At 44.1% G+C, this 7,375-nt stretch overlaps 1 pseudogene; it reads left to right on the top strand.

Annotated features, from left to right (window-relative positions):
- The first annotated feature begins 710 nt into the window (after positions 1-710).
- Positions 711-829, top strand: LOC143990598 (U2 spliceosomal RNA; annotated as a pseudogene).
- The last annotated feature ends 6,546 nt before the right edge of the window (positions 830-7,375 follow it).

Genomic DNA, 7,375 nt, shown 5'->3' with positions numbered 1-7,375 from the left:
TGACACTGACAGATGGCACTGATGACAGATGCCACTAATATGTGGCACTGACATGTGGCACTAACGTGGCACTGGGGACAGATGGCACTTTATTTTCATTTTTTTTTTCACTGGCCGCTGCAGCGGTTCATCTCTCCCTCCTCACACGCTGTCTCTGTGTGAGGAGGGAGAGCCGGCCATGAGAGATTATCTCATATGTTTACATATGAGAGCATCTCTTATTGGACACGCTGATCGCGCTGTAAACGCCCGCTGTGATTGGCCATTTACAGCGATCTGTGACTGGCTGTGTCCAAGGGACGCGGCAAGCACAGAACTTCCCAAATGCGTGCCCACGGGAGCGCGCATTGCAGAAGTAAACAGGAGGACGTCCAGCGACGGCTTCCCGGCAATTGGCGTCCGCACTGCCGCCATCTTTCGGCTATAGCGCAAACGCCTAGTGGTTAAATATGTGTAAAACAACTGAATAAAAAGAATTTATAAAAAAAAAAAAGAGAGTTAATTGTAGAAGAGGCTTGTGTAAGGTTAGGATTACATTTTTTGTACACTTATTACCTAAAAGATATAAAACATTTTGGTAAAGAAAATTCAGAGAAGTTTTGGAAGTTTAATCTCTGGAATAGAATGGTAAAATGAAAACAAAAAAATTAAAACATAATTTAGTTATACTTACCACAAATGGTGTATTGATGGAAGAAAGACAGTTTCCTATCTCTGGGGACCATATAGTAAATGGACTTTTAGAACAGAGAGATGGAAGAAGAGCTTGCTCTGTCCACTCCACGCATCGACCTGGTATTGCAGTACCTCCAGGACCGGTGCACCCCTCTCTTATGCAGTTTCCAAAAACAGAATGAATTCAAACAAATTCTCCTTCCTCCTCATCCTTTTGCTTGCTTGCACACTCACTTACAATGTTACTTTTGCTCACAAGCTGTCTGTATGTTGTTCATTTTTGGAATAAACTTGCGTTTAACCCCTGTGTGTACTGGTGTTTTTGCTTCGTGTCAGTTCTTGGACTTTTTTTCTCCCTCCCTCCTTTCTTGCTCGCTCCAAATTTTTTTGTTCAGGAAGAAGCAGGTGAAGTGGCAGTAGTTGCAAGAAGCCAAACCTAGGAAGTCAGCAAGTAGACACATTTCGACAAGGCAGCTAGCTAGAGTATGAATGAACTTTCTAGGCAAGGCCCAAAATGATGTCATTTTTTTCCTTCCCATGTCCAGCCAGCTCAGCCATTGCAATAGGCCTGACTTTGCTCCATTCCTGTCCCTTACTACAGCCAGCTTGCTAAAAAAGCAGTCCCTGCCCGAGTATTCATTCGGCAGCCTGTGTCTCCCTCTAGTGGGTCCCAGCCTTTCGGCTTTTGTCCACGTGTCCAGGAAGCGATCTCATGCAAATGCTTTTCCCTCATTGAGCAGCAACGAGGAGCACCTGGATGTGTGCATTTGTTGCTGCTGGCTGGCTGCCTGCTGGTCACTTCCAAGGTCAGCAAGTGAGCTCTTGGTTGCGGGCAGGGTGCCGCTCGCTCAGAAAAGAGAATAATTGGGTTATCGCTTCTCGGCCTTTTGGCCAAGATCCAGTGCAGTTCTACTATGAGCGACTTGGTTGAATGGTGCCCAGGGTACCCGACGGTCGGCCTTGGGGGAGCATCTATTTTCGAAGGGGCCCCCCTTGTTGCTATTGGCCTTAGGCTTAGTCCACGGGCAACGGGAAGCGATCGCCTTTCGGGAGGCGTTTGAGTTCTTTGGGCGTGTGGCGGAACTGTGGGGGTTCCCCTTGTGGGGCCCCCATAGGAAAGCAGTCGTTGCGAAGGGCGCTTGAAAAATGGCGGTCCGGGGAATCCGAGACTCTCTGCGATTTCTGGTGAGACCAGGTTTCTCAGATGGCGTGACTTTGAGGACAGTCATGGTGGATCTTTTGACGGGAGCTCTTGGCCTCACGGTAAGAGATATTTTGTGTTTGCAAGATTTTTCTAACCAACGCTTATACGACGTCACCTTTTATTCATCCGAGGTTTGCTGAAACATCTTTGAGAAGTTTAAGACAGTGGAAGACAGCGAAATTAGGAGGAAATTTATGGTACAACCCCTGTTTATGAAAGAGGAGAAGGTAATAACAGTTCACCTATACAATCCTTTTGCCGATGTGAATTTAGTAAAAGCCTTCCTTAGCAACTATTGTGACAATCTGAGAGGTGGGAAAAGGTCTTTAATCTTTTTCATATTTGGTCCAGAAAATATCGCTTCTATGGGACTTTTAAGAATGACATTGGTAGTGTGGGTGGTGTCAAGAGGCCCCTCGCTGTTTTCACTATTGGAGGAGAAAGGGGTTTCCTTCATTACCCCGGGCAACTGAGATACTGTTGGAAATGTATGCGGTATGGACATGTCAGTAATGATTATGATCAAGAACTTTGTTAAAATGGAGTGAAGAGTAATAAAATGAAAATGTAGTGTAAACTCTACATACTCACAGGGGCGTTTCTTAATGAATAGCAAAGTCTTTGTGTAATATGTGAATCAGTATCCCTTCTCCATATAAGGGTGTGTATAGCGTAGATATGTATTTCTCATCCAAGGCATTTCAAACGTACTTTCAGGAGTAGAAATTGAAGAATCCTTCGTCCGTTCAATAGTTGGTTTATTTTTCAGAAAGACAAGCAAAGACAAGATTGACATCTGGTAACATATGGCATGGTGATGGCTTCAGAAGGAGGATAGGGTCATCTGATCTACATTCTCCAACGTGTAGAATCCTTTCTCTACCCACCGATCCTCCCTTCTCTATAACCCTAGTCCATTCTTATACTGTTTCAAGATGTTATGTCAGCATATCCTAATAACACCCACATTTGCATATATACCCAATATGGTTCAGTCTATATATAAGTAGCATAACTCCACCCATTGTCCTGACTAGTAACTCAAAATATAAATACCTACTCAGCAAATCCCCTCCTCCCTATATGATCTGCTGTTGTGTGACCTTCAGAAACCATCACTCACCACCAAACATATAACTTACATATATTTTCAGAAACTTTTATCTTTTAAGATATTAATTACCTCAAAAACTTCTAACAAACTTAAATGTCGTTTTTGTGGGAAAGGAGGACATGTGGCTCGGGAATGCAAGGAAGGGAGGGTGTGTGATATTTGCAAGGAACCTGGACATATGGCGAAGCAATGCGGGAAGTATCACACTGGAAGGAAGGAGTGGCTTGCTACTGTTTTGAACCCGGGGAAAGAGATAGCGGGCAGCAGAGGCCACAAGATGGTGGGAAGGGGGGTACTGGGGGGACTGCTGAGGCGGACCCTCCTCGCTATCTTCCAGCACACCCGGTCAGTGAAGCTGCACCCAAGGAGCACGCAGATGATGTGGCAGGGGCAGATGGCACGGCCACTGTGGCTGCAAATGAAGCAACAGGTGGTAGTGATGTCCCTGGGACTGCGGATACTGTGCTGGGTGAAGAGGTTGGCGGTAATGTCTCTTGTCCCCCGGATGATGTAAAGGAACCGGAAGATGGAATGCTTGAAGAGCAGGTGGATCCTGGAGTAGTACCAATTACAGATGAAGCTCGTCTATCGGCACAGATCTTTGGAAGCCTATCGGACAGTGATTCTGAAGGGAGTGATATGGATAGTATGAGCAGTATTGAGTGTGGACAGAGGATGGAGGAGTTTATCGATACACCCGACACTTCCACTAGTAAAAGGTCTAGGGAGGATCTGCCTTGGACCGGTGGGGTGGAGGGTGGAGGTGAAATGTCAGGAAATGGGGATTCCGGTGAGGAGTCCGCCAGCTCTTCGGTTCCCCGGAGGAGACTTAAGAGCCAATCTGGGAGGGAGGAGGTGGAAGGCAAGATGGATTTTTAAGATTTTGTAATGGCTGTATTGCTCTTTTTCCTTTTTATGGCTCTTTCAATAGGGTCTATAAATGTTCGGAGTATTGCTACGAAAACAAGGAGGGTGGCGGTATTTGAGGAAATTAGTAGGTATAATGTAGATGTTTTATGCTTACAGGAATGTGGTATGATAAGTGACCCTGCAGCTGATTTGTCGGGGGGTCCTTCAGTATGGGCCTACGCATGTGAGTCTAGAAGTGAAGGGGTTGGGGTGGTGGTTAAAAACCCAAATGTTAACATTGTTGAGCATGAGGTGTTTGTCCCTGGGAGACTGCAGGTGGTGACACTTGATTTTTTGGGTCAGAAATTTAGAGTGGTAAATTGTTATGCCCCTGCGGATAAAAAGGGAAGGGTGAACTTTCTGAAAACATTGAAAGTATGCTTACCTGGGAGGATGCCGACAGTCCTGGCGGGCGACTTTAATTGTGTGAGGAGGAATGAAGACCGTCGGGGGGGGGGGGGGGGGGACCGGTGGTGAGGGAGGGATGGATATTTCATCTAGAATGCTGAATGAAATAATAGGCGACTTTAACATGCATGACGTTGCTATGGAGGTGGAGGGGAGGAATACATCCTTTACTTACCTGTCAGACAGAGGGACGGTGAGGTCACGAATTGATTTTATTTTCACATCACAATTTTTTAAAGGGGAAGCGTTTAAAGTGTTTCCGGTTTTGTTTTCAGACCATTCTTTGATTTGTTGCTCTCTTAATGTGGAGGTGGGAAGAGAAGAAGTGTCTGGAAAATGAATGTATCTTTGTTAGAAGATGAAAAGATCTCCGAACGTTTCATTTCTTTTTTTCAGTCTTTTGGAAAATAAAAAAAAAATGATTTTGAGGATTTATTAATATGGTGGGACTGGGTGAAAAGTCAAGTGGCTTTTTTCTATAAAAAGATAGGAGCAGAGAAAGCTAGGGAAAAAAGAGAGGCAGGGAGGAGGGTACTGGAGAGGATACATTTCTTGTGTCTATGTAAAAGGCTTGGGATGGAGGTGGAAGAGGAACTAAAGGAGGCACAAGAAGAAAGGAAGATAATGATCAAAGAAAAAGAGAAAGGGATGGTGTTTAGGGCAAAGATCCAGACGATTGAGGAAGATGAAAAATGCTCTTGATTCTTTTTCAAAAAAGCTTTTAGTCCTAAGAAGGTGATGATGGATGGACCTAAAGAAGTGAGATGAAGGAAAATGCGGGAGGTGATAAGAAAGTTCTATGTGGACCTATACGGGGGTGAGGAAGTTGCCACAATGGAGGAGGTGAAGGAGTACTGCGATGTGTTATCTGGAGCTTTGAAAGAAGAGGAAGGTGCTGGTCTGGTGGAGGAAGTCGGGGAGTTGGAGATGGAGAAGGTTCTGAAGAGTATGGCGAAAAACAAAACTCCAGGAGACGGAATTCCTGTGGAATTTTATGTAAAGTTTTGGGCAATCCTGAAACCCCACCTTTTGGAAGTGGTGAAGTGCTGCATGATCGAGAAGAGGCTGTCGGATACTATGAAGGAAGGAGTTATTGTTTTGTTATACAAAAAGGGGAATGAGAAAAAGGTTAAAAATTGGCGACCGATTACTTTATTAAATGCAGATTACAAGATTTTAGCTAAGATACTAGCAGAAAGGATGAAGGAGGTAGTCGGTGGAGTTATCGGGAATTGGCAGGTATGTGCCATTCCAGGAAGGAGAATTGCTGCCAATCTGATGCTCCTTTAGAGATTTGACCTTTTATGCACAAAACAATAACTTACCTTTGGCGGTGGCAGGAATGGATCTCGAGAAGGCTTATGACCGGGTATCTCATCAATTTATGTTTTGCGTGCTGGAAAAAATGGGGTTTACAGAATCTTTTATCGATATGGTGAAGTGTTTGTATGGGGAGGCAAGCAGTAAAGTCTTGATTAATGGTTTTTTGGGGGAGGCTTTTGGAATAAAATCAGGGGTAAGACAAGGTTGTCCCCTGTCCCCTTTTTTATTTGCGTTATGGAACCCTTGTTACAGCACGTTCAACAAGACAACGTTTTTGAAGGTTTTTTTGTTCCGGGTGGAGGTGGGGAGAGAGTCAAATCACTTTGTTATATGGATGATGTTGCCTTTTTATGCAGAACCCAAAGAGACCTGGGAAGAGTGGAACTACAGCTTCAGTAATTTGGAAGTATGGCTGGGATGAGGGTTAATTGGGACAAAAGTTCCTTTTGCATGCTCAGTGGGCTACAGAATTTCGCTTCCAATAAGATCAAAAGAGTGGATGCTATCGATATTTTGGGGACTCGTTTTGAAAGGAACCTGAAAAACCAGATCAATGCTGAAGTATGTTTTGGCAAGCTTTCGAAGAAATTGGAGTTATGGAGTTTACGGAAGCTGTCTTTGGTAGGGAAAACACTGATTGTCAAGGCAGTTTGTCTTCCCTTGTTGTTATATTTTGGAGTGATCTTCCCGTTTAACAAAAGGTGGACTCAGAAATTTTCAAGACTTCTGTTTTTGTTTTTTTGGGCATCCAAGATGGAGAGGGTGGCAAGGGTTATGGTTATGAAGGAAGAGAAGTTTGGAGGCCTGAATTTTCCTGAATTTGGAGACTTTTCTAGGGATGAATACATGGTTGCTGCACTACAAAGTGTTCACGGGAGGAGGAGGGGCAATGTGTTTTATGCGCTACTTAAAGGGATGGTTTGGGGTGGGGGGTGCGGGATTTGACAAAGCCAGTGGCTTTGGTTCCCCCCTTTCTACACCAGGTTAAAAAAGTGGTATGATGAGCACGGCCTGAAGGATTTAGGAGTTGGAGCAGTTAATAAGATTTCTTTGGTAAAATGGTTAAAAAGGAGGAGGTGGTGACCAATATTGCAGACTTGAGGACAAAGCAATCTGAAGAATGTTGGAGAAATCTAAAGACAGAAGGGGTGACCAACAGATAAAAGGAAGTTGTTTGGATGTAATTTCATGAATGTTTGTTAACGTTGGTGTTTCTGAAAACAAGAGACCTGGTGAGGAGTGAGAGATGTGTAAGGGAAGGATGTGGGGGTACGGAAACTTTGAGACATGTCTTTTTGGAATGTGATTTTGTGAGAAATGTATGGGGTAGGTTGGCGGGCTTCTTAGCAGATGTGTTGGAAATTAAAAACGTTACGCCTGAGTTATGTTTATATGGTTTGGTTAGTGGTGGGTCAGATGTGAAGAGGAGGGGGTGGATTGTGTCTACAATTATGAAAGAAGTGGTGTGGGAAGCAAGATGTGGTTATAAGAAAGGGAGCTTTGTTTTGTCTGAAGATGAATGCAAAGATTGGGTATTGAGTAAATTATACTGTGTTACGTTGTATGACAGGAAAGTGTTGGGCGTGGAGGAGGCAGATCGTTTTTGGAATTTTGGGAGGTGGAGGTTGAGATAAGGTGGTGGGAAAAGTGGTGTTGTTTTGTATGATATGTTTTTTAATTTGATGTTTTTTACGGAAAACACTTACCTGAATGATGTAAGGAACGCTGCTTGATCTCTGGAG

The sequence above is a fragment of the Lithobates pipiens genome, unplaced genomic scaffold, assembly GCF_037356315.1.
Source record: "Lithobates pipiens isolate NorthernLeopardFrog02 unplaced genomic scaffold, aLitPip1_a1.2 Scaffold_18, whole genome shotgun sequence".
Classification (NCBI taxonomy): domain Eukaryota; kingdom Metazoa; phylum Chordata; class Amphibia; order Anura; family Ranidae; genus Lithobates; species Lithobates pipiens.
Note: the sequence above shows the minus strand (reverse complement) of the source record. Positions and strands in the feature narration are given on the sequence as shown.